A 27,602-nucleotide genomic window follows, 5' to 3' on the forward strand; every position below is an offset into this window, starting at 1 on the left:
GTAGGATCAGCCAGAAGCAACCCAGGCAGGGGGAAGTAAGGCTGGAGGTCCAGAGCCATGTGCCATCCGGCAGGTCACTTCTCCCTTCTTTGACAACATAAAGAGGATGAAGTACTCAGCCTTTCCCATGCTGTGTTCTTCAGGCAGTGAGATGCTAGTCTATGCTCCAAGAGAAGCATAGACTGGTCATGTACTTAGGGAAACACTGCCCACTACATCCCCAGCTCCTAGACTGCCTTCTTGCTACCATGAGATTAAAAAGTGATGGACTAACTGATCTTCAAGATCCCTTCTAACTCTTGAAATTCTAGGATGCAATGGACAGGGAACTGAAATGCAAAAAGTTATAAGGCATTTGCCAGAGGCAGTGATTTTCCATCCTGACTGTGTATCATGATCACTTGGGGAAGATATATACAAAATAAAACCCTCAGGCCTATCTCTCAGCCCGGGGATTATGATTCACCAAGTCTGGGATGAGCCCCAGGATCTGCATTTCTAACAACTCACTGGCCAGTGTTGATGTGGGGCAGGCATCACAGCTGATAAGTTGGGGTCAAGCTGAGAACCAGACACTTTGATGAGGCAATGAAATGAGGAAAGAGCTAAAGCAGGCTTTTAGTTGCTCACTTCTGTTCACTGATTGGGTGCATGGGTGACTGTGCCTGATATGTTTTTAGAAGATACTTTACCAGCAGTCAACAATTTAAGATTCAGTGAGGCAGAATTTGTTTTGTTTTGTTTGTTTTAAACCTCCGACTGACCCTCAAACCCTCAAACATCCCCAGGACAAACATCTTACAGCTTAACTGATAGGTAGACATTGCCTGGAACCAGAGGGAAAGCGATGCTGGCTGCCCACCCTAGGAGTGTTGGGGGGCTGAGAGGAGAAGGGTCCCTGTGAATGGTGGCCTCTTCGGTGTCTGCTGGCTACAAGCCAAGCTGACCCAGCCTTCTGTCCAGGGGATCAGAGCTTCAGGACAGAGAAAAAAGGGGGTCAAAAAGGAAACCAGATCAGCTTTCCAGGCCAGCGAGGCTAGTGCTCATGAACCAGACGAGTTTCTGAGTGAGGAAACAGCCTTGACCCCCTGCGTCGCTGGCCCACATATGCACACACACAGGAGAGCGGCTGGGCTGCTGGCCAGTGCTGCCTACTGACTGGGGGAGTCTGGTCCTGCTTAGGAGGACAAGCCAAAAGTGATGAATCGTATCTCAACTGAAGTTCAAGGTGAAGGGCAAGCCCAGAAAATAAGTCTTATTCCTAATACTCCCTCTCATATATTTGACAATCCAGACAAGCTGGATGACTTGCTATTTTGACAGATCCTGTTCTCCTCCCACTGTGAGCATTCGCTTCTGTTTTTTTTCTCCCCACGCCTGTCTGTTGGGCTCCTACACATACTTCAAGGCCTATGTCAGATGCCTCCTCCACTGATTTTCCCATTAGATGCAGTGACATCACTCCCCTCTGGAGTTGCCAGAGTTAACTGTTTGTATCTATCATCTGGCATTTTCTTACACGGTCATACCTCCTTCTTCTGTAAACCCTTGGAGAGTGGAGACTGGGTCTTATGTCTCCCTCCAGCCCCAGCATCTTCAACATCGTGCTTCGTACACAACAGGTAACCAGGGACTGTTTAAGGAATGCAAGATGTTGATTGTAGACAGTAATTGTAAAGCATTACGGCCCTAACTACCTGTCAGTGGGCAGTCCTCGGCACTCCCTCCATCTCTGCAGCATTGCGCCATCATCAAGCATGCAGCGTGACACTGACAGACGGCTGGCCTCCTGAGCAGAGCCAGGGTCTTGACTGGAGGGTCTTGACGTGGTGTTCATACTCTGGGCTGCATTGCTTTTGGGATTCTCCTAAACAAATAATTTAAAAAAGGAAATTTATTCTGCTGGGAATTCAACTTGGGTGTGTATATGGACCATATTTTGCAACAGATGAGTAAGTTATCTGATTAATAGAATTGACCATTTGTCATAATGTAACACATTATTCCCATCTTTATTGTTTAGAGTTTTCATGCTTATAAATCTTACCTCCTTAAGAAGGATCAGGCTCCCTAGAAACAGAATCAGCAGTTTATACAATGGTCGAAAAGCCATGGGTATTGGAGTCAGACAGATCTGGATTCGAAGCTTTGTTTCATCGCTTCATAGCCAGGTACTTTGGGCAGGTCACTGCATTTCTCTGAGCGAGTTTCCTAATTTATAAATTACCACTGTTATACTAACCGTGCAAATTTCTGGCATGTTCCCTGTCACCAAGGAGGCATTCCACGCCTGCCCTCCCTTCTCTCCTACTTCTTTACTCTTCCTGAAAAATACACAGATGCGCCAAGATTCCCCCCATCATGTTTTCTGAACCAAAACTTGAGGGGACATGATTCTGGGGCACTTATAGGGATGATCAAACAAAATATTAGATATTAAGACTGTCTCAGGAAATGCATATGGCCACTCTATCAAGATTACTTGTTCAGGGGCTTCCCTGGTGGCGCAGTGGTTGAGAGTCCGCCTGCTGATGCCGGGGACACGGGTTCGTGCCCTGGTCCGGGAGGATCCCACATGCCGCGGAGCGGCTGGGCCCGTGAGCCATGGCCGCTGAGCCTGTGCTCCGCAACAGGAGAGGCCACAACAGTGAGAGGCCCACGTACCACAAAAAAAAAAAAAAAAAAGATTACTTGTTCATTTGAATGAAACAAAAATAAAAACAATTCCAAAGCAACTTCTGCAGCATATCAAACTTTTAACACAATTACCAAATCGCCACTTCACTCTGGGCCATGTAGACAGAGTGGAGGAGGGGACAGGAAGGCCATCCCGCTGCTCTGAGAGGCACCCTCTTGGGTTTATCACCTAAGACCTGCTTATCTGAATGACTCAGAGGAGAAGGTTTACAAGCCATCCAACTACCTGCTGACTCTTGGGTCATGGTGTCCCGTTTTCCACGTGTACTCTGTTCACCTCTTGTTCTGCAACGTTTGCCTCAGAAGTACTTGAGGAAATTAGACATCCAGCAACAGTAAGCTCTGCTATTTGTTCTATAGCCAGAGACTTGAATTAAGAAAAAAAAAAAAAAGAGCTTACACGGGCCTTGGGTATACCCAGTAGCTGGAATTTCCCACTGCTGGAAACCTAATGAAATAGTCTCAATACAGCATTTTATAGATCCTGTAGCAGGAGCTGAATTACCCTGAAAGGACCAGAGAAGGAGGCAGGAAGAAAGCCTGTTTGATGGGCAATCTCTTCTAAACTGAATGGCTGTTTTTATCTTGGTGTATGTGTAGTTATTTTGTTATTGATGATAAGGTGGGATTCTTTTTCCCCCAGAGTTTCAAAGAAAAGAGAGGCACATCTTCAATTCACTACCCAGGGAACAGTAAGCAGGGTTCCTCTTCCAAAATTTCAATCCAAAAAGCGGCCAGCAGTGTTCTGAAACAGCCCTCCTGGGGGCACACCATGAAATAGTGGACTTTGTTTTGACTGGGACCTGTGGAAACAGACTTTTGGTGCTGCATCCCTTAAACACATGGTGTTCTGAATACGGCTTTGACGGTTGCTGGCCGAAGTGGATTTAACATGCAGCCTCGAAACCAGCAGCTGTCTTTGCCACAGACGTTGACCCTGTCCTGTGTACAGACAGGCATCGGCTCTAATTACCCTGAGCATTTGCCATAGTGTGGAATAAATGTGGCAGCTTCCCACTGGGGACGTTTCTGTGACACAGTGGACTGGATTCAGCCCAAAAAAGAATAGTTGTGGTGTACAGTCCAGCCCAACTGCCCATTCCCTCTCCTTGACCTACCCTTTGTGGGAAGCCAGGAATGCCAAATATTTCTTGTCGCTCTGCCCAGGCCTTTGCCTTATTTACAGTGCCCCCCAATGCCCCGGCCTCAGCCTCAGCCCTGTCTCATTTCCTGTGGCAGCTCAGGCGTTCCTTCTCTCTCTCCTTGAATGGTTGCATTTCTGTTTAAGATGGTACATCCCAGGTATTTCAAATGAAGAGAGACAGAAACATAAAATGACGTCCACTGACTAGGAAGCCGTGCTCTGGCGAGGATAATGCACTATTCCCAAGTAAAAGACTTCCTTGATGTGGACAAACTGTATCAGAGTTTCTAGGCTGTAGATAAAATAATTTTTTTCAAAAAGTTAAATGAGACAGAGTCAGGCAAAGGCAGACCAAATGAACATGAGGTGGAAGATTGATGGGGAACATCTTTAAAGAACCACTGGCCACTCTGTGTGTTTTGTTTCCTGAAGGGCAGAATTAAGCCCTTAGATCAGGTCTTTCATTTTCGGGTTTCTTTTCTAATTCTAGAATCTCCTCTAACCACACTGGGACAGCAAAGTGGGAATATAATTCCTTCTGTAGTTATTGCTACACACTTATGAGGACAGTGTCTTCAACAAATCTGTTTTGCCCCAAAATACATTCTCAAAGTCATTTCCAGGCAGTATAACCCTGGAGGTGGGGCTTCAGAGAAGCTATAAATGTTTTAATTGCAAACCTAGTAAAGAGAAAATGCAGGCATCCTGAACAGGCCTCCTCTGGGTAGCGTAGCCCTGTGTCCCAGTTTGCCTGGGGCGCGCTCCATTCATGTCTGTTGACCTGGTGTGCTGATTAATAGTGCCCTCTTTCAAAAGTGTCTAGTTTGGATGATAAATTTTATGGGCATCCTGCCTATCACCATTTCTGATGTCCATTACAAACATTGTATACAAATAATGGTTCTTCCGCCGTTCTGGCAGTTGGCCTGGCTCTCCGGAAGGGAGGGATGACATCTGAGCACACGGGTGGCACAGTGGTCTCAGAGGTCACCGTGCTGCTCATCCCTCGGGGCAGGTCCTGAGCTTTGCAGCTAGCTGCTGGCTGCATGCTGCAAATCAGATATTTTTTCTTTTTGAGATTTTTTTTTTTTAAAAAACTTGCACTTGAAAATAAGACACTTGGTTTCAGAATAGAAGACAAATCAGACCTCTGGGTTTCTTCTTCCCTGTCTCAATCCCTCATTCTCACCAAGACTCCTCTACTCCACCAACATCTGCAGTGTAGACAGTGACCTTGTTGGCTAAGGGCCCCTCAGTCCAGTTTCCCTTCCTTGCCAGGTTGGGTGGAACATCCTTAGGTAAAAAGAAAAATAACATCCATGCATAAAAAAAAATAAATTAATTAAAAAAAAAACACCCACACATCTTTATCAGCAAATGTCAAAAACACATCGGGAGTTTGGCCTGTGCATTACTGCTTGCCCAACTGAGCTACTGAAATCGTTTGGAATTCTATGTGGGTTTTTAGGTGGTTGGAGAAACTCTGGAGACTAGGGAAGAAAAGCAGAGAAAAGATGGATTCATAGCTGTATCCTAGACTCTGGGCCCAAGGTGTGAACATTTGCCTAATGAATATGTGAATAATTGCATTGGTGGGGGGAGATTTTCATCCACTCTCAATTATTTTTAATACATTAGAGAGTTTGTAAGATAAACAAAAATAATAACAAATAATAATAACAAAAATCCACAGTGACATATGTAGTCATTTGGGGACATTTTTCCTAAAGATATAGCACTTGAATGTAGTTCACTTTAGTCCTTAGGCAAAGCTGATTTAAAATTCTGACAGTGTACATACAAAATTAATATGCAAAAAAACCCTGTTCGATTTGTGCTAGTTTGTATTTTAATTGGGGTTAATTTTAAATGGATTGCAGATTGCACCTGTGGTGCCGCAAAATGCCTTGTTAACTTCCAAACTAGCCATGACATTGATGGACACGAGACAGATGCAGGGTCTGTTACCAAGACTTGCCTGCCAGATCTCACTCTTGAATTTAGGGTGACATTGCACAGAAGAAATGGTTTTGGTTAAATTCTAGGGCTAAAAGAAATAAAAAATAAATTGTCAAACCACATCCATTTGCATCAAATCCACATCCATTTGCCTGTACTATATGATATCTAAATAGAATAAGATACAGGAGCACTGAGAAAATAAAGCATTTTGGTTTTAATGTGAGAATATCTTTTTTTCCCCCTGTTTTATATCCGAGCAAATGGCTGATGGTTAAACTGTAGACTACACAGAACTGGAAAATTATCAATGGACTTTAAAAATGTCTCTAAATTCTGTAATCTACTTTGGAGAGAACTTCCAAGGACAGAGGGCATGAACTAATCCACATAAGGAATGAAGACAATGAGAAGAGCTGAAATAAAACTCAAATGGTAAATAGTCACACACTGGTAAGGTAAATTGAAACCCAGTTTTTGGCAACTTACAATAGGAGTATATTTGTTTGATAAACAGTTTTTGAACAGCAGCTTTTCATATTTTCTTTGCTAGATACCTTATCATCTCCTGTGTTCAACGAACGGCTCCATGTAGCTGCTGCAGCATTCAAGCCACACAGCTCTGTGTGCAGAGCGCGCTGGTGTTGCTGGATTGCCTGCAGCCAGCCCCTTCCCTTCCTTTTACTAAAGAACGCTCTTGACACTTGACTTGACAGTAGTAGTTTAGAGATCTAACATATATCACACCAATATTCTTGGTGTGACTTGCTGCTCTTTGTAAGAGTCAGTACTATTTCGAAACTAAAAAAAGAAAAGCAATTTATTTTGTCAATTACAAGTTTTAAGGTTTTTGTTGTTTCCTATTTGCTTCAGAATCCACCAGAGAATTCCTCTATAATGAACCTGGTATGGAATTATTCTTCCCTTTTTAAAAATAGCTGCTTTATGAAACAACTGGAATGTATTGGAGTTGTTTATGTATACATTTAAAGTGTCTTGGCATGTTTATGTGGTATGGATATTGTTTACTCATAGCATCAAAATGGATGTAAAGAATAGTATAACTGGTTAAAAAAAAAAATAGAGCGCTCCTCTTCCGAGGAAATTGCTGTTTCAACCTGGACCAAATGGTCTTTCCCTTGGTGCATCACAAATAGCAGATTTATACCACTTTTTTTTTTTTTTTTTTGCGATACGCGTTACGTTACGGCCTCTCCCGTTGCAGAGCACAGGCTCCGGACGCGCAGGCTCAGCGGCCATGGCTCACGGGCCCAGCCGCTCCGCAGCATGTGGGATCTTCCCGGACCAGGGCACGAACCCGTGTCCCCTGCATTGGCAGGCGGACTCTCAACCACTGCGCCACCAGGGAAGCCCTATACCACTTTTCAGTACATATTTTGTATTTGTCATGTTTTGCTATCTTGGGGCTGTAACCTAGTTTCTAACTCCTTAATTATTCCTTTGATTAAGTAAATGTAATTTTTAAAGTTAGGCTGGAAATATATTAATAATTACTTTTAAAGTGTAATAATTATATAAACTTGTATAACTCAATAACCAAAAAACCCTCAAACAACCCAATTAAAAATGTGTCCATTGATGGATGCATGAATATATACATATACATATATACAGGTGTATATATATACACCTATACATACATACACATACTGAAATATTATTCAAGCATGAAAAACAAGGAAATCCTACTATTTGCAACAACATGGATGGACCTTGAAGGCATTATGCTAAATGAAATAAGTCAGACAGAGAAAGACAAATACTCTATGATCTCACTTCTATGTGGAATCTAAAAAACAAACAAACTTATAGAAAAAGGGATCAGATTTGTTTGTGGGTGGAGGTGGGAGGATTGAAAGAAGGCGGTCAAAAGGTACTAACTTCCAGTTATAAGATAAATAAGTCCTAGAGATATTACATACGACATGACGACTATAGCTGACACTGTTCTATGATACATAGGAAGGTGGTTAACAGAGCAAATCCTGAGAGTTCGCATCACAAGATGTTTTTCCTTTTTTTTCTTTTGTTTACTTTTCTTTTTATTGTATCAATATGAGAAAATGGATGTTAGCTGTACCTACTGCAGTAATCATTTCACAATATACGTAAATCAAACCATCATGCTGTATGCCTTAAATTTATTTATTTATTTATTTTAACATCTTTATTGGAGTATAATTGCTTTATAATGGTGTGTTACTTTCTGCTGCATAACATAGTGAATCAACTGTATGTGTACATATATCCCCATATCTCCTCCCTCTTGCGTCCCCCTCCCACCCTCCCTATCCAATCCCCCTAGGTGGATGGACACAAAGCACCGAGCTGATCTCCCTGTGCTATGCGGCTGCTTCCTACTAGCTATCTATTTTACATTTGGTAGTGTATATATATCCATGCCACTCTCTCACTTCATCCCAGCTTACCCTTCCCCCTCCCCGTGTCCTCAAGTCTATTCTCTACATCTGCATCTTTACTCCTATCTAGCCCCAAGGTTCTTCAGAACCACTTTTTTTTTTAAGATTCCATATATATGTGTTAGCATACTGTATTTGTTTTTCTCTTTCTGACTTATTTCACTCTATATGACAGTCTCTAGGTCTATCCACCTCACTACAAATAACTCAATTTCGTTTCTTTTTATGGCTGAGTAATATTCCATTGTATATATGTGCCACATCTTCTTTATCCATTCACCTGTTGATGGACATTTACGTTGCTTCCATGTCCTGGCTATTGTAAATAGAGCTGCAATGAACACTGTGGTACATGACTCTTTTTGAATTATGGTTTTCTCAGGGTCTATGCCCAGTAGTGGGTCATATGTGTAATGAACGGCACCAGGAAACAGAGGAGAGCTTAAACAAGCTTTATTTGGGAACGCTCCCGGGCGAGGTTCACTGGTCCAAGAGAAAGGGGCCAGAGAAGTCGCGCGCGGGCGAGGGTCTGGGCAGAATTTATAGGGGAAGAAGGGAAAGGGGTGTGGTGAATCCGGGAGGGCGCAGGGTATTCCTTATTTGGTGGTCTTTTCGGGTATCGTGGCAATATCTGGTGCAGGTCGCATCAGTCTTGGGACCATTAGTCCCGCCCCTCGAAAGGTGGGAAGGCTGGGCCGGGTGGAAAGTCCCCAGGTCAGTTCCTGGAACTGGGTGGTCCGGAAAGTTTCAGTCTGATGCAACCTGTGAGTCTGATTGCGTTCCCCTGCCTCGGGCCAGTAGACCTTACAGTATGGTAGTTCTATTTTTAGTTTTTTAAGGAACCTCCATACTGTTCTCCATAGTGGCTGTATCAGTTTACATTCCCACCAACAGTGCAAGAGGGTTCCCTTTTCTGCACATCCTCTCCAGCATTTATTGTTTGTAGATTTTTTTTTTTTTTGGCGGTATGCAGGGCCCCTCACCGTTGTGGCCGTTGCGGAGCACAGGCTCCGGATGCGCAGGCTCAGCGGCCATGGCTCACAGGCCTAGCCGGCTCCGGGGCATGTGGGATCTTCCTGGACCGGGGCACGAACCCGTGTCCCCTGCATCGGCAGGTGGACTCTCAACCACTGCGCCACCAGGGAAGCCCTGTTTGTAGATTTTTTGATGATGGCCATTCTGACAGGTGTGAGGTGATACCTCATTGTAGTTTTGATTTGCATTTCTCTAATGATTAGTGATGTTGAGCATCCTTCCATGTGTTTGTTGGCAATGTGTATATCTTCTTTGGAGAAATGTCTATTTAGGTCTTCTGCCCATTTTTGGATTGGGTTGTTTGTTTTTTTGATATTGAGCTGCGTAAGTTCCTTGCATATTTTGGAGATTAATCCTTTGTCAGTTGCTTCGTTTGCAAATATTTTCTCCCATTCTGAGGGTTGTTTTTTCATCTTGTTTATGGTTTTCTTTTCTGTGCAAAAGCTTTTAAGTTTCATTAGGTCCCATTTGTTTATTTTTGTTTTAATTTCCATTTCTCTAGGAGGTGGGTCAAAAAGGATCTTGCCATGATTTATGTCATAGAGTGTTCTGCCTATGTTTTCCTCTAAGAGTTTTATAGTGTCTGACCTTACATTTAGGTCTTTAATCCATTTTGAATTTATTTTTATGTATGGTGTTAGGGAGTGTTCTAATTTCATTCTTTTACATGTAGCTGTCCAGTTTTCCCAGCACCACTTATTGAAGAGGCTGTCTTTTCTCCATTGTATATTCTTGCCTCCTTTATCAAAGATAAGGTGACCATACATGCATGGGTTTATCTCTGGGCTTTCTATCATGTTCCATTGATCTGTATTTCTCTTTTTGTACCATACTGTCTTGATTGCTGTGGCTTTGTAGTATAGTCTGAAGTCCAGGAGCCTGATTCCTCCAGCTCCATTTTTTCTTTCTCAAGACTGCTTTGGCTATTTGGGGTCTCTTGTGTTTCCATACAAATTGTGAAATTTTTTGTTCTAGTTCTGTGAAAAATGCCTTTGGTAGCTTGATAGGGATTGCACTGACTCTGTAGATTGCTTTGGGTAGTATAGTCATTTTCACAATATTCATTCTTCCAATCCAAGAACATGGTATATCTCTCCATCTGTTTGTATCATCTTTAATTTCTTTCATCAGTGTCATAGTTTTCTGCATACAGGTCTTTTGTCTCCTTAGGTAGGTTTATTCCTAGGTATTTTATTCTTTTTGTTGCAATGGTAAATGGAAGTGTTTTGCCTTAAATTTAAACAGTGATGTATGTCAATTATTTGTCAATAAAACTGGGAAAAAAGGAGGGGAGGTCTGGGATTGATATACAGATGATAGTGAGGACAATGAAGCAAATAAAATCACCTGTTTTCCTATTAAGGTATATAAACTTCTGCTTGAACAGAATGTAGAATTGATATGGTCCTTGCAGACCAAACAATGTCAGTGTATTAATAACAACAGTGATAATATGTTATAGACATTAACATTTACATCAACAAGTTCTTTTCCAGAATATCCTGGAACTCTAAAACTACAAATTAGAATCAACTTACAGCTAAGAGCAATTTTCATTAACTATATGCATTAGTTATTTGTCACTGTTTGATGTTTCCCCATTTATTTCACAAATCTTGCATTTCAAAAGTAAGATAGATCAAAATCCAACTTTTTATTTACATTATTTAATACCATGTCATGCTCTTTTCTAACTATATTTTGAAATAATTTTAGACTGAACAATTGCAAAAATAGTACACAAAGTTCCTGTTATCCTTTACCCAACTTCCCATATTATAGCATCTTACATAATAATCACAATGATCAAGCAATGTATTAACATTGCTACAGCACTAATAACTACTCTATAGACCTTATTCAAATTTCAGCAATTTTCCCACTAATGTCCATTTTCTGGTCCAGGAATCAATCCAGGATCCCATATTGCTCCTTTATCCTTTCAACATGGCTCCATCCTTTTTTGAGCACTTCCTTACTACCTGTCATGTTCTTTTGAGTTTTTTAGTTTTTAAAAATTTTTTATTAGAGTATAGTTGCTTTACAATATTGTGTTAGTTTATACTGTACAGCAAAGTGAATCAGCTATATGTATACATATATCCCCTCTTTTTTGGATTTCCTTCTCATTTAGGTCACCACAGAGCACTGAGTAGAGTTCCCTATGCTATACAGTAGGTTCTCACTAGTTATATATTTCATAAATAGTATCAATAGTGTATATATGTCAATCCCAATCTCCCAATTCATCCCCCCTCCCCCTTCCCCCTTGGTATCCATATGTTTGTTCTGTACATTTGTGTCTCTAGTTCTACTTTGTAAATAAGATTGTCTATACCAATTTTTTCAGATTCCACATATGTGCGTTAATATACAATATTTGTTTCCTTTTTCTGACTTACTTCACTCTGTATGACAGTCTCTAGGTCCAACCATGTCTCTACAAATGACCCAATTTTGTCCCTTTTTATGGCTGAGTAATATTCCTTTGCATATATGTACCACATCTTCTTTATCCATTCCTCTGTTGATGGACATTTAGGTTGCTTCCATGTCCTGTCTATTGTACATGTTCTTTTTAAAAGAATGATTCAACTAGTTTTTATAAAGTTGATATATATACATTACAATAAATTCAAGTAATAAGAAAACTACAAAACACAATGTAAAAATTATACAAAAATTTACCATGAAAGAACATCACATGAAAGAATAACTATTAACATTTGATAAATATTGTTCCTGATATCTCTTTAGCCACATCTACAGTTCAAAGGATAGATAGATAAATTGATAGAATTTTGATGGAATGAAAATATTTTTAATAAAATTATTAATAAAAAATATTAAAGCCGTTTTTAATAAAAAGCACTAAATGTAATTCCACTTGAATTTAACAGAAGAAAAAGAAACTAACATATAAGTAAATGTGCTGAATTTTAGGTAAACATTTCTTTATAAAAGACATGTCCTAAATTATCTCTCTAAAGGCAAAGACATGTCCTAAATTGTCTGTCATCTAAATGAAAGACATTTAGGTATTTATCAGTTACTTTAGTGCCTAATAAACCACTCTAAAGCTTTGTGGCTGAAAACAAACACCATTTATTATAGTTCACAGGTCTACAGGTCTGTGGAGGTGGTTCTGCTGATCCTGGGTGAATTACCTAAGCATCTGTGGGCAGGACATGGGTCAGCTGGAGCCTGACTGGCCTACAGTCACCTCACTCACATGTGTAGCAGTTGGTTATCTCCTGGCAGGAGCAATGGAGGTGACCTTGTTGTGTGATCTCTCAGCTTCCAGCAGGGTAGCTCCGGTTTGTCCACATACCAGTAGCAGAGTTGAAAGAAAGAGACTGGAAGTCTGTGAGGCCTCTGGAAGCTTAGGGTTAGAGCTGTCACAAGATGCTATTGGCCAAAGCAAGCCACAAGACCAGGCCAGATTAAGGGCTACTTATCCATATTATTCCTAGGTACTGGTGTTGATCATTCAAAGATCAAGTTTTCATTATAACATTATTCACTCAATCTGCAGATTTAAGCATTTATTTGGGGATTGTTTTCCTATTACGTTTTTTAACATATTTTCTGTTTCATTTATTCATTTCTTTTTTTTCAAACATCAATTACGTATTTGCTGGATATTCTTTGTCACTCATGTCTACCTTCCTTATAATCTTTTTTTACTATTATTATGTCTGCCTAGAATGTCTTCCCAGATATTCATTTTTGGATTTTTTAATTGAAGTATAGTTGAGTAACAATATTGTGTTAGTTTCAGATGTACAGTGTAGTGATTCAGTTATTTCTGGATCATTCATGTTATCCAGGTTTCAGATAAAATGTCACACGATCAGAGGGACCTTTCTTGATCACCCAATCTAAAAAAGGCCTAACGTTTTCATTCTCTCTATATAATCATATTTTATTTTTTTATAAGACTACGTAAGTTTAGTCTGTGTATTTTATTCGCTCTACCCCCATCCTAGACCGTAAGCTCCATGAGGGCAGAGACTCTGTCAACCTTAAACACTGCTAAACACAGCATTTACAGCACTCCTGGCATGTATGGGGTATTCAGTAATTATATGTTGAACAAATGAGTGAAAGTTCTCGTTTAGGTTAGGTTTACTCTAAATTTTGTTGTGTATAGTATAGCTTTCGTCTCTGTAATATTTTTCATTTACCTGTGTTGCCTATAATTTCTTTGCAAGTACAGAGAATTCTTCGTCTGAACTCTTCCTCTGTTTATTTGGAAATTATCTCTAGTTGTTTATATTTCCTTGTCTTACCTTCCTTTCTTCTTTATTTTCCCTCTTATTTCAAAGTGGATCTGTGGGGGTGGCTCCTTCTGATCACTATTCATCTCATACGCCAACTGAAAGATGGTCTGTGGAGGAAGGGAAGCAGTGGAAGACGTTAGTTGGTAAGCTCAGAGAGTACTGTCTCCTAGAGCCTCTCACCAAATCGACAATTTTTCTTAACCTGTGACTATGTATCATCACTCAATCTTTGGCATTTAAGAAATTGGTAATTTGGAAGGTGTTGTTTCCTCCACTCTCTCCATCTGACCTCACCTTTGATCATCTCTACAGCTAGGAGAGTAGACAACAGATAAACATTGTGTATTGGCCTGGTTCCCCCTTGATTTCTACCTGCCATGTTCTGTGGTGTCAAATTGGGTCTCTATGGGGACAGTTCTCTTCAGCTGTGGCTCTCTGTGCCCCTGAATCTTATATCACTTAAAGAATCCTTGGATGGGCATTTCAGGGTAGCCTCAGTTGCTCTTGGGGAAATGTCCCTCTTGCCCAAGGTCTGAGGATATGTTGTTAGTTGTCAGTGTTCTTCCCCATTTTGGGGCCAGATTTCACAGCATTTAGCAGGTTTGCTACATAGTTTGTGGTTTAAAATTGCAGTCATATACTTATTTCATTGGCAACTAAAATACTGTCTCCATTTTTTATTCTTTTTGAGATTTTTGAGGAAGGGAAGAGAGAGAATTAATGTCTACACACCATGACCTTTAACCAAAACTCACTTTGTACTTTTCCAATTGCATTTGGCAAATTTGCGTTACAGAGTGCAGGAGAGGGCATAAGTGTCATCCACACACCAGGTTTAAGATTTAGATCTGAATTCTCATGACGTTTATCTACATTTTAATTGCATCCATCACCTTTCTTCTCCATTCCATTTGCTCTGCTTTTCTCTATCTCAAAATCTCTAGAGTCTCTTTTTGTTTTGTTTGCTTATTTGTTTGTTTGTTTGTTTCTTGCCTCCCAGTGTAACCTCAATATTCTCTTTTCCTCCTATGACAGTGGTTTCTTTGTCATCTTTGTGGCAAGAGCTTTCCTGGTCCTTCATCTCCCTAACTTCTCTAAGTTAAGCCCCAAAGTCGCCTGGCCTCACAACTAGTTAGTTGGGACTTCCCTGGTGGTCCAGCCTCCACCCTTCCATTGCAGGGGGCCCGGGTTCGATCCCTGTTCAGTTCCCATGTGGGAACTAGATCCCACATGCCGCAACTAAAAATTCCACATGCCGCAACTGAAAGATCCTACATGCCGTAACTAAGACCCGGCACAGCTAAACAAATAAATAAATAATTTTTTAAAAACCAAATAAACAAAAAAGTAGTGACTTCACCACCATCACCACCTCCACCACAACAATCACACTAATTGTCGCCTCTGCTTATCAAATGTTTACTTTATGCCAGTAATGCTGCTAAAGCTTGTGCATATATTATCCCAGGTAATCCTTCCAATAGCCCAACAAAGTTAATATAATTACCTGAAATTTAAGTGTAGGGATGCGAACAATAACTTTTTTCCTAAAACTGTCTCCAGAATTATGCTCAAAGAGGCCATTTGCATTTTTGGCCACTGCATAAATTACAGTCATCACAATATCCCCACTATATCTCTATCTATCTCCTCATCATGTTTTATTTTTCTGAAGAATAGCAGGTATTACTACTAGATGTAATATTAAATATTTAATTTTTAGTTTGGCTCAGCTAATAGGATGTAAGTTTCAGGAGGCTAGAGATTTTGTCTCTCATTCACCACTGTATCCATGGTGCTTGGTATTGAGTTTAGCATTTAGATGGTGCTCAATAAAGGTTTGATAAGTACACTCAATAAGTACATATTTATTGGGTGCCTTCTATATGTAGGGTTGGTCTCTTGTCTATAGTTTCCAGCTGATCAAATGCAACCCAGTCCACCAGTTTCCAAGCTAGCCATGCAGACCACCTATTTTCTTTAGAACTGAGCCAAATTATGCATTATACCTGTTCTCACGAATAACTGCATCTATTTATTGACTTACTTTGAAAAGAACTTCAAGGAGCTCTGGTGAAGAGCCACCACTACTTCAACCAGGAACTGAATGTCTCAGAAGTGGCTTTTTCCCTGCATGACTGTACAGAGCCACTGAGTTGCCGTCTAATGGTTCACACATTGGGGGTAAGGAGGCAGCAACACTTGAGTATTTAAGAACAGGGTCTCTAAAACCAGACTGGATTGAATCTCAACTCTGTGAGCTAGGTAATAATAGTGCCTTCTTCACAGGGCAGTTGTGAGAAAAACTTGTCAAGGGCAGTAAGGCAAGGGCAGAGGATCCATGTAGAACACTTGGTGAGCAGACCAGCTAAATTTAAATCAGCAAACACTTCCTGGAAGAGGGAATTCCTGGCCACGGTTTTGAAGAAAAATGAAAGCATGACTTGAAGGAGCAGATGGTATCTTGAGGGTCAAGGAAAGGAACTCAGACTGGGAGCGGAAAGCCACAGTAGACTTCAGAAAGGAGCTGTTCCTTAGGTGGAGTGATGTGGGCAGAAATGAGGGGCTGAGCCAGAAGTCAGGGGTTCCTGTCCACACCCGTCAGCTGGGTAAACTCAGGCCAGTTTCATTTTATCTGAACCCATTATCTCATCTGTTAATTGTGATGCTCGTAATTCAAACCTATGGATTTGTGTGAAGTCTAAGTGATTACAAGCAATATTTGTGAAATTGTTTATAAACGGTTGTGGACAAAGAATGTCCCATGCCATATCAGTAAACAAAGGAGGCTGCGGCCATCAAGCCATCAGCCACTGCGGCTGCCTTTACTGTGCACCTGAGGGGCTTCAGGATGAAAAAAACCAAGACACTGGCCCTAGATAGTTATGTAGCATATCAAAGGAATGATTTCAATGAGCCCAGACTCTTACATCTTCCCATACATAGAAAAGTGTTAAATTCATTAACTTGAGATGTCTGTTTTTTCTTTTCAACAGTAATCTGATGTTCAGACCACCTGTTTCTTTGTTTTAACATCTTTATTGGAGTATAATTGCTTTACAATGGTGTGTTAGTTGCTGCTGTATAACAAAGTGAATCAGCCATACATATACATACATCCCCATATCCCCTCCCTCTTGCGTCTCCCTCCCCCCCTCCCTACCTCACCCCTCTAGGTAGACCACCTGTTTTTTGAGCAAAAACTCCTATATATCCCAATTCCTCCCTTACTTCTTCGGAACAGTTTCTCAGAACTACCTGAGAGCTGTCTGTTGGGCTTAAGTCCTCAGTTTGTCCACCGAATAAAACATAATTCTCCACTTTTAGGTTGTGCATTTTTTTTCAGTAGACACTGTAAAGAATTGTCCTAATGCATATGCTGATTTGGTCCAGTAACATGGTAGTGCAATAAAGAAAAGAGCTCCAGAGTTGGGTTAGAAAGACCTGGGTTTGAATCCCTGCCCTGCCACCCGCTAACTTTATGCCTTTGGGTGGATTACTTATTCTCTTTGAGCCTTACTGTCCCAGTAAAAGGAGGGTATCTGTCAGGGTAGACTATATCCAAAGAGCCTAGTAAAGCACCTAGCATGCATCCCCATCACTACCGCTGTGGCCCATGTTAGTCTGAGCACTCACCACTTGCCAGGCATCGTTCTAAGAGATACATGTGCATTTAGGTAGGTATTGTTAATCTGAAGCCTAGAGAGGTTAAGTAATTTGCCCAAAGTCACGCAGGTAGGAGTGGTGGAGTCAGGATTAGAATCCAGGCAGTGGAGCTCAGCACACCAGGGCAGTCATTGACGATACATAGTGCAAATCTGCCACTGAAATGGGCCAATTTTTGGAGAGTTCCTTTGTGAAATAACAGGTTTTTGGAAAAACTCATGTTTTCCAAGGAATTTGATAATGGACAAAAGAAGTCCTTCAGGAAGCTCTTTAGATCCTTCTCACCTGCTCTTCTTTTAAAAATAGAGTGGATTCTGCTAGAGAATAAGTAATTGATGCCACTTCCAAGAAGAAAGGAAGTTGAATTTACAATGTAAACTAAAGCACCTGCTTTGATATCTGACCTCTTTTCTCATATTTGTAAAACTCCTGAAGACAATCCTGATCAGCTCTGGGATTGTTTGGATCAGTAAGGAATGCCTCTAAGCCCATAGAGAACTAGGTGATGGACTGGAATGAAAACCTTGCTATGCAAGGCAGTACCCTGATTTGCATCAGTTGAAAGGGTGAGACATTGCAGGCAAGCGGTGGTAGCTCTTTCGCCCCAGGGAAATCTGCTGTTGCATTCTCTCATCCTCTTGTGAGGCCATACATCCACAGGGCAGGAGAAACTCTAGCCCCATGGCTTACACTTCATGCAACTTCCTCTGGAGGAATCATAGGCCTGTTTCTAAATTCTTCATGCCTGCCCTCAGGGCCACAGGTCAGACACCAGTGGGCAGAAGGCACCAGACCATCCTTGCAAAAGACTTCTCCATCATTTGGCCAGGGTATAAAGACTTCTAAAGGGTGCTGACTAAAGAAGATTGACTGACATCTGGCTCTACAAGGATTGAGTCATTAGCCATTGCTGCCACTGACCTTTAACACCCCCTGAAAGGAGGTCAGAGAGGAGATCAGGAATGAGACACTCTGTGCTCTGAGAGAACTGGCAGAACAGGCCTTCAGATAGTTAGATATTCTCAGGAGAAAATTTTTATGAACTTGGATTCTTGCATCTCCCCATATTTGAAAAAGCACTAAAACCATTAACTGAGATGTCTATTCCTGATGACTGGCAGCAACCTTCTACTGAGGTGTGCTTGGTTGCATGTACCCCCTTTGCCAAAATCACATATATACTGACCTCCCCCCTTTACCTCTTTGGAACAGTTTCTCAGAGCTACTGAGAGGCTGTCTCCCAGGCTACAGTCCTCAGTAAGACCCTGAATAGACTCAACTCACAGCTTTTACGTTGTGCGTTTTTTTTAAGTCAACAAGGGAAAGACAGACTTCATTTCATTCCAAGTTCTCCCTCTGAGACAATTCTCTCTTACGTAAAATATCAGCAGTAGCCCGCAGACCTTTGTCCACGAGCCCCAACCACACCATCTCCGAGGAGCTGCCATAACAATACCTGAGTCTTTGCTAACTTTGAGACCATGCAGCACCCTTTAGACTTTCATTTCATTATCTTTTGGAGATCATCTATCTGTCTGTGGCACACGTCATTAAATTAGTAAAATTTTGGAATGCCACATGCCCAGAAAATTCCTAGGAAGAATGTGGTCATAAAAATAAAATCACACTATTAAAAACAAAAAAAAAGCAAGCAACAACAACAGAGACAAAAACATAAATTAAGGCAATAAAACACATCTATTGGGAATGACTGGGGTGAGGCAGAGGGCCCTTTCTACATGCCAAACTGAAATGTACTATTAAGTTTTAAGAAATCACGTTTACAGCAGATATAAATTAAATTAACTGCGAGGCCATAAAAAAGAGCAGCTGTTCTCCATCTCCTCTGATGATAGAACAAGAGACAAGGCTGGTCAGAGGTAAGGAAGACTTTCTTCTTGGTGGTGAGCATATAACTACATCAAGGTGATAATGAGCAGAGGCAGGAGTCCTGTGAAGCCATCTCCTCTGATACACATTTAAAGGCACATATTACGGGAATTTTACATGCTAGTTGAAGTCCCTTGCCCTTGACCAAGATTTTGTAACAGCTCTCCATTTCTCTGTACATTTAGCTATTCCACTCTAAATGAAGTCCTTACAAAATACTACAAGAATACAAATGCACATTTAAGACAATTGTGAAAACCAATCAGCAACTGTTAATCCGAAGTGAAAATGATCATCTAGTCCTGTTCTGCAGCAGCTTGGGCTAAGGCTGAGGAACTGCATGATTTAAGGGATCTCTGACCCCATAGGCAGCAAGCCTGTGATTAGCAGCTGAGTTAACCAAACAAACATAATGCCTGGGTCACTCCTGTCTCTACTTGCTGGTCTGGATTTCCCTAAAATGCTGCATTTGTGAGGATAGTCAAGCATGTCTGCCTTGCCCACCAACCCAGCACCATCACCTACAGTCTCTACTCCGCAGGGCTCTGGAAGCAATAAATGGGAGGGCAGGTAACAAGGAAGAAAGGATGGGATATTTGAGAAATGTGGCAGGAATCCAGAGATGTCCTATGAACACATTGAAATCTGCTTACGTAATGAGGTTTGATTCGTATGAATGAACTAATTATTTGGGGGTTTTGGTCAACTCCAATGAACTGTTTTGGAAAACATTCTAGAGATACTAATTTCTTAAAGTTACAAAAACATCTTCAAGTTACAAAGTTATCTCTGTAAGGAATTTTTTTGTTTTGCTTTATTTTCTTTTTAGTTTAGTTGGTGGCTTTATTTTGTTTTATTGCTGAATGCTTTAAACACAATGCTTTTTACATTGAGAGAGAGAGAGAGAGAGAGAGTGAGGGGTGTGTGTGTGTGTGTGTGTGTGTGTGTGTGTGTAAATATATAAAAAAGATTATACACCATGACAAAGTGGGATCTAACCCAGGAATGCAAGGGTGATTCAACACACTAAAGTCAATCTGTGTTATGTGTTTTATCAATAAAGGATAAAACCCACATGATTATCTCAGTATATGCAGAAAAATCATTTGAAAAAATCCAATACCCTCTCATGATAGAAACACTTAACAAATTAGAAATAGGATGGAAATTTCTCAGCCTGATAAAGAGAATCTACCCCAAAAACCCTACAGCTAACTAACAACATAGTAACAGTAGAAGACTGAAAGTTTTCCCCCTAAGATTGGGAAAAAGACAAGGATATCTGCTCTTGCCACTTCTACTCAACTTTGTACTGGAAGTTCTAGCCAGGGCAATTAGGCAAAAAAAGAAATAACAGTCATCCAAGTCAGAAAGAAAGTAAAACTATCTCTATTCACAGATGACATGATCTTGTATATGGACAATCCTAAGGAATAGACACACACACACTACTAGAAGTAATAAATGAATTCAGCAAATTTTCAGGATACGAAATCAATTGTACAAAAAATCACATACACAAAAACCAATTTTACTTCTCTATACTAGCAATGAACAATCCATAAATGAAATTAAGAAAATAATTCCATTTAAGATAGCACAAAAAAAATAAAATATTTAGGAATACATTTAATAAAAGCAGTGCAAGATTTGTACTCTGAGAACTACAAAACATTGTTGAAGAAATTAAAGACGTAAATAAATGGAAACACATTCCATGTTCACGAATTGGAAGACTCAATATTGTTAAAATGGCAGTAATTCCCAAATTGGTCTACAGTTTCAACCCCTATCAAAACCTCAGCTGCCTTTTTTATAGAAATTGGTAAACTAATCCTAAAACACATATGGAAATGCAGAGTATCCAGAATAAACAAAACAATTTTGAAGAAAGAGGAATAAAGTTGGTGGAATCATACTTCCTGATTTCAAAATTTGCTATATAGTTACAGTAACCAACACTGGGATAAGTGTAGCTATATAGATCAATGAAACAGAATTGACAGTCCAGAAATAAATCCTTACATCTACGGTCAATTGGATTTTGACAGGTGTATCAATCAGGTTTCCTCAGAAAAACAGAACCAATAGGATATATGTACATGTAAGTTAAGAGATTTATTTTAAGGAATTGGCTCATGCAGTGTGGGAGATGGCACATTTGAAATTTGTAGGGCAGGCCAGCAGGCTGAAAACATAGGCAAGATTTCTGTGTTAGAGTCTTGAGGCAGAATTCCTTCTTCTCCAACTTCCATTTTTGCTGTTAAGGCTTTCAACTGATTGGATGAGGCCCACCCACATTATCAAAGGTATTATCTTACCAACTTAAAGTCAACTGACTGTGTATGTTAATCACATCTATAAAGTACTTTCACAGTAACATCTACACTAGTGTTTGTAGTGACTCGACACCATAGCCAAGGCAAGCTGGCACATAAAATTTAACCATCACAAGAAAGGTGTCAAGACAATTCAATAGGGAAAGTGTAGTCTTTTCAACAAATGGTGCTGGGGCAACTGGATATCCACATGTTAAAGTATGAATCTGGACTCCTTCCTCATACCATATACAAGGCTTAACTCAAAATCCTTTGTAGACCTAAATGTAAGACCTAAACTATAAAATTCTTAGAAGAAAACACAGAAGTAAATTGTGACCTTGGATGAGGGAATGGTTTGTTAGATATGGCACCAAAATTACAAGTGACAAAAAATAAATAAATAAATTAGACTTCATTAAGATAAAAACTTTGTGCTCTGAAGGACACCAGCAAGGTAATAAAAAAGATAACCCATAGCATGGGAGAAAACATTAGAAAATGTAAATGTATCTGACATAAATCTAACAAGGGACTTCTAATCAGAATATATAAAGAACTTTTACAACTCAGTAATGTAAAAACAAATAACCCAATTTAAAAATGGGCAAAGATTTGAATAGATATTTCTCCAAAGAAGATATACAAATGGCCTAGAGCAGGACCCATCAATCTAGAAGGTATCTTGGCTTCTATCTATTTGTCCATTCACAATTCCTCAAACTTCTTAATCTCCAAAGGTCAGGAGCAGCAAGGTGAGGGCTCTGATGAGTTGTTCTGATGAGTTAATCACTCACTTATGCATTTGTTTGAATCACTCATTCATTTTCTCAACAGATACTTCGTAAACACCTACTATGTAACAGTCATTCTACTGCATGTGGAGGTCCTCAGGGGATCTGTGTTTATAATTTAAAAGCACAGGTAGAGAAGACTAAAGCACAGTCCCCACCCTCAAGGAATTCACAGAGTTGCACATCAGGAAAATAAGCATTACCAGGAGATGTGGTAAATTTGCCACCTCCTGAGAACAATCCTCATAGCTGTGTTCTGTCCCTGTTGGGTTTTCTGACCTCTGTGAACTAGCATTTATAAGGTCAATTTCCTTGGGCTGCCTGCTATAATTTTTGCTCCTTTTCCTTCCCTGAACTAGATTCTTCCTGGGCTCTGGATTCTTAAATGGATTGCAGATGGCTGTATATATGTCACTGATTTCATTTTAGGAGCACGTGTGTTGCTTTATGCCATTTCTGGTCATTTTGTTTTTAACATGAATAAAACAGTTCCACCTGCTTCTTTCATAAGACGGGTGTGGAGGCATTCAAAGGATCCCACTGGTGCTGCACAAAGGTTGTTCATTGCTGACCATGGGTTCTCAACACTTTTTATAATGCCAGCCCAGAGTCCCTAAAGACATTCAGTTGACCTTGTAGTTCACTTAAAGTGCATCTTCTGTAGATAGAGAACAAATGACCTGGATATTGCTGGAGGGCTGTATATTGAATATGTTTAGACTTTGAGTCATTTAAACTCAATTAAATATCATCTTAGGTCTGGAATTGATCTCCTGTTTGTTAATTTGTTCATCCGTGCTTCCTTTCATTCTTTCAATAAATGCTGTAGTGAGTGCACTCTGTACCATACTCTGTGTTGGCATGGGAGAAGTAAACACATAAATAAACACAGAACAAAACACAATCTCTGTCTCATTGGAAGAAGAAAAAAATAGGAAGAGGAGAAGAGGATGTTCTATGGACTTCCTATGAATTAATTCAATTAATCTTCATAACAACTCTAGGAGGTAGGTAAATTTTCATCCCCATTTTACAGATAGAATAGCCAAGATTAAGGCTACTTGCCCAAGGTCGTCTCATTGATGAGTACTTAATGGCTATGGAATCCACGAACTATATCACTGTGTTATGTTTCCCCAATTAAAATACAGTTTTCTGTATTATAATTTCTAAAAAGCATATAAAATGAACTATGGGAACCAGTGGGAGACACAGAGAGAGGAAGGGTGAGAAGCGCTTCATAGAGGAGAAGGTAATTAACATATTCTTTATCTAGTTCCCAAGTCCCATTCTCCCTTTCTCCCCACAGACTCACATGACAGAACTTCTCTGCTTCACTGATGCAAAGGAGGGCGCAAAATGACCCTTAGTACAAAAATGCTGGAAATCCATCTGGGCAAGAACAACCCTGAGAACCTGTGTCCAATCTCTGTATCCTCTCCCTTGAGTATACTGAGTGTGGGAGTGCCTAAGACCTCCAGGAACAAATGCACAGTTTCTCTCTCCATCACTCCTACAAGGAGAACCCATAATCAGTAGATAGGAGCTCTAGAGACATCGATTTCAGTTTAATAAATGGAATTATTCAATTCCATGCCTGCTGGACTCCAGTCTGGATTTGGAGAAGAAGGGAGTACAGAGGAGCAGTGCATGATGCATTTCTGTGGTGGTCACCACGGAGCCACTACATTCCCCAGCAAAATCTTCACATGTACAGGAGATTTTCAAGCCAGCTTCCTACTCAACCTCCCTTAAATAATGGTGACTATTTATCTTACTTGCCTAATTCAAGTCTTAGTTTATGTTTGTTGTGATAGTATAATCATCAGCATCTCTGTTTTCGTTTCATTCTCTAATCGTCCCAGTTTAGATGACTTACAGGTGTGGGGGAGTATGGTGTCCTAGAATGCCTGAGTTAAAATCCTATCTCTGCTATTCATTAGCTCTACAACCTAGATGAGTTACCTAAATTTTCCCTTCCCTGGATTCCTCATCTCTAAACTGGGATGCTAAAAACAGTACCTACCTCACAGGATTGTTGTGAAGATTAAATGAACCACTACATATAAAATTCTTAGAATGGTACCTAGCACAGTAAGGACTATGTAAGTGTTTACTATCGGAATTGGTTTGTATTGATTGCTGTATTGATTTGTTGGTTGATTTTAGTACTTAAGTGCTTCATTATATTCCTTGATCCTTATAAGAGTTCTGGAGGTAGGAGAGAAATACATATTGTTTTCGCCATTTTACATCTCAGGAAATTTGAGATTCTGAAAGGGTAAATTATGTGATTATCATTAAACAGCTAACAAATGGCAGGACAGGATTCAAGACCAGGAATTCCAGTATACACACTCCTTGCTCAACTTTCCAGTATGTGTTGCAAAGAATTCTCCGTTGCTAGAAGTTTTAGTCTAGATTAGAACTTCTTAACAGATGGATAGTAAAACCTCAAAGATTGGTGTTGGTGTTTCAGGATGTCTACATCATTAATGATAAATCTGGGATCTGTTTTCCATTTTTATTTTTTAAAAGTTAATAAGATAACTTTTAATAAGGTATCTTTACCTTTTATTGAAATGGGTCAGAGTGTCCACATAGATGTTGAGAGGCCCTAGTGGTTGGCTGATGGGCATCAAGGAAGGATGTTTATGTCTTAGCTTTCCTTCAGTGCCCATCTCAGCACATCAACCACTTTCAGGGTAGGTTTGACCATCAAACACAGTTTACAGTTGTATTTATTCTTAGTCTCATGTAAGTATAACATAATAGGATGATTGGATAAATACAGGAAGCATAAGGAGCTCTCATGTTAAAAACAAGTTAATGAAGAACATAAATGTACTTACTCATTCTGAAACTTTGCCTCATGATGTTGTTTACTGGATTTGTTCTTCCTATTCACCTCTGCAAAACTCTGATTAAGAACTCTGCAGTACTTCAAAAACCAATGTTGAAAAAAGAAACTATAGACACCATACCTGATTTGGCTTATCTGAAGGAATAATATTAATATTGTTATGGGCTGAAATGTGTCCCCCCAAATTCTAATGTTGAAGTCTTAACCCCAAATACCTCAGAATATGATTGTATTTCAAGAGACGGTCTTTAAAGAGGTAATTAAGGTAAAATGAGGTTATTAGCATGGGCCCTAATCCAATATGACTACCGACAACCTTATAAGAAAAGGAAATAAACACAGATGGATGCGGGGGAAACCGTGTGAAGACGCAGGTAGAAGATGACCATTTTCAGCCAAGGAGAGAAGATTCAGAAGAAACCAACTCTCACCCATACCATAATCTCGAACTTCTAGTCTCCAAACTGGGAGAAAATAAATTTTTGTTGTTTAAGCCACCCAGTCTGTGGTCCTTTGATATCATAGCCCTAGCAAACAAACACAAGTACATAAAATAATGCAATGTTTACTGTTCCAGGCTCTTTGACAATGTTAACAATGCATTGTCTCACTGAAACCTCACAACAACTCTCTGAGGGGTGTTAACTACTATCTCCTGATTGTTCAACTGAGAATACTAAGCACAAGCGAGGCACACAATTTGCTCAGTATCACACAGCTAGTAAACAACAGCTGGATTTGAACCCAGGTTGTCTAATGTCACAGACTGTGCTCATAACTAGGAGTAAGTCTATATTCCCAACAACCACATGTCATTTGCAAAGAAGGATTTACAAATTCCAGCCTGAAAATGTCTCTCTGGTCTTTCCATTTAAAAACAAAATGCAAAATTATTAAGAGAAACTAGTTTTTATAAGAATAATAGGAAAAAATATTCCAAATATGTCATAAAAGTTTTTTGATGACATAAAGTTAAATTTCAATTTATTTTAACATGCTTTTGCGGCTCAAATCATGTTTTCTTATATAATCAAGCTTCAACTGAAAAATGAGAAAGTAAAAATAAGAGTTAAACCAAGTTTTATATATTATATATATAAGTATATATATAAACATATATGTAATTATTAGTGATTCAAAAAACATTGCCATAGAAATTTGCATATTATATTTCTGCCAAATAAAAAATTATATGCATTGTATCTTTAGCATATCCAGATTAAATTCATTCACTAATTCCACAAATATTTACTGAGCTTTAACTAGGTTGCAGGCAATAGACTAGACAATGGGTATAAAAGATAACAAGAAAGACCTGATCCTATCCTTGTGGAGCTTACAGTCTCAAAACAAATAAATACAGGTAAGAAAACCAATCCAATCATTATAAATTATGGAAAGTCTAAACCAGGATAGAGAGCACAGCTGGGGAATTTCCTCTAGATGTGGTGGACAAGAAAATATTTCTGACACGTAAACTAAGACCTGAAGGAAGAGATGAAGTTGAACTGAAGGCAAGAGCATTCTGGGTAGAAATGAGTGGTTTTGAGCAACTGAAGGAAGAGGGAAGAACAGTGAAAGATGAGGCTGGAGAGGTGGCAGTGTCCAGCTCATGCGGGGCATCAGGGGCTATCGTGAGTAGTTCTAATTTCATGCTCAATGCAATGGAAAGCCATGACAGGTTTTAAGTGTGGGCATAATGAGTGGTGTAGTCAGAGGATGGGTTTTAAGGAAGCACTTCTGCTGCTGCTTGGAGATGGATTGCAGGAAGCAGAGCACTTGTGAGGGACCCAGTAAGAGGCTCTTGTAAATATTCCAGGTGGTAATGAGTTCACTACAGAGGTGGCAGCACAGATGAAAAGTAGATGAATTTGAGATATATTGTGCTGGTAGAGTTCGCAGACTTGATACTAGATTGAATACGGAAGAGTGGAAGGGGCAGCAAGGGATAGCTCCCAAAGATTTTGGGAGGGTGGTGGTTCCATTTCCTGAGATGGGTGTGTGTGTGTGTGTGTGTGTGTGTGTGTGTGTGTGTGTGTGTGTGTGTGTGTGTGTGTGTGTGGTGGGGTTACAGAAGGATGCAGTAGTGCTACAGATCCATACATTATCAAGTCTCAGGCTCCTTCCAACTTCCTGCTTTACCATCTTAGTGGGTGACTTTCATTTTCATGGTCCCAAGATGACTGCTATACTTCCAGCCCCATATCTATGTTTGAAACAGGAAGATGAAAAAGGAAGGAACACAGAAGAAAGAAAGAGTGACCCTTATCTGAAAAAAAGAAAAATTTCCTGAAACTCCCACAGACGTATGCTTCTATCTCCTTGGCCAAAATGATATCACAAGTTTAGTCCTTGGTGCGAGGGATGCTAGGAAATGTAGCTTTACAATTGCATCAGTTAAGCCCTTAATAAAATCAGGGTTTTCTGATTAGGATGTTGAGTAGACAACTAGCAGTTTTTGAGAGGCTATCCTCTGCTTGAGTTAGGTGTGAATCCTAGTAGGCTGTAGGAC

General features: G+C 40.0%; 1 protein-coding gene across 1 annotated transcript in view; it reads right to left on the reverse strand.

Annotated features, from left to right (window-relative positions):
• RMDN2 (regulator of microtubule dynamics 2) overlaps positions 1–27,602 on the reverse strand; it is a 242,192-nt gene that overhangs the window by 191,373 nt on the left and 23,217 nt on the right. The window contains exons 2-3 of the mRNA XM_060309718.2: positions 13,569–13,666; positions 1,698–1,867 (exon numbers count right to left, since the gene is read on the reverse strand). The gene's annotated coding sequence lies outside the window, so the exon portion shown is untranslated. The remainder of the gene's footprint in view (positions 1–1,697; positions 1,868–13,568; positions 13,667–27,602) is intronic.

Source organism: Globicephala melas, chromosome 12 (genome assembly GCF_963455315.2).
Source record: "Globicephala melas chromosome 12, mGloMel1.2, whole genome shotgun sequence".
Taxonomy (NCBI): Eukaryota; Metazoa; Chordata; class Mammalia; order Artiodactyla; family Delphinidae; genus Globicephala; species Globicephala melas.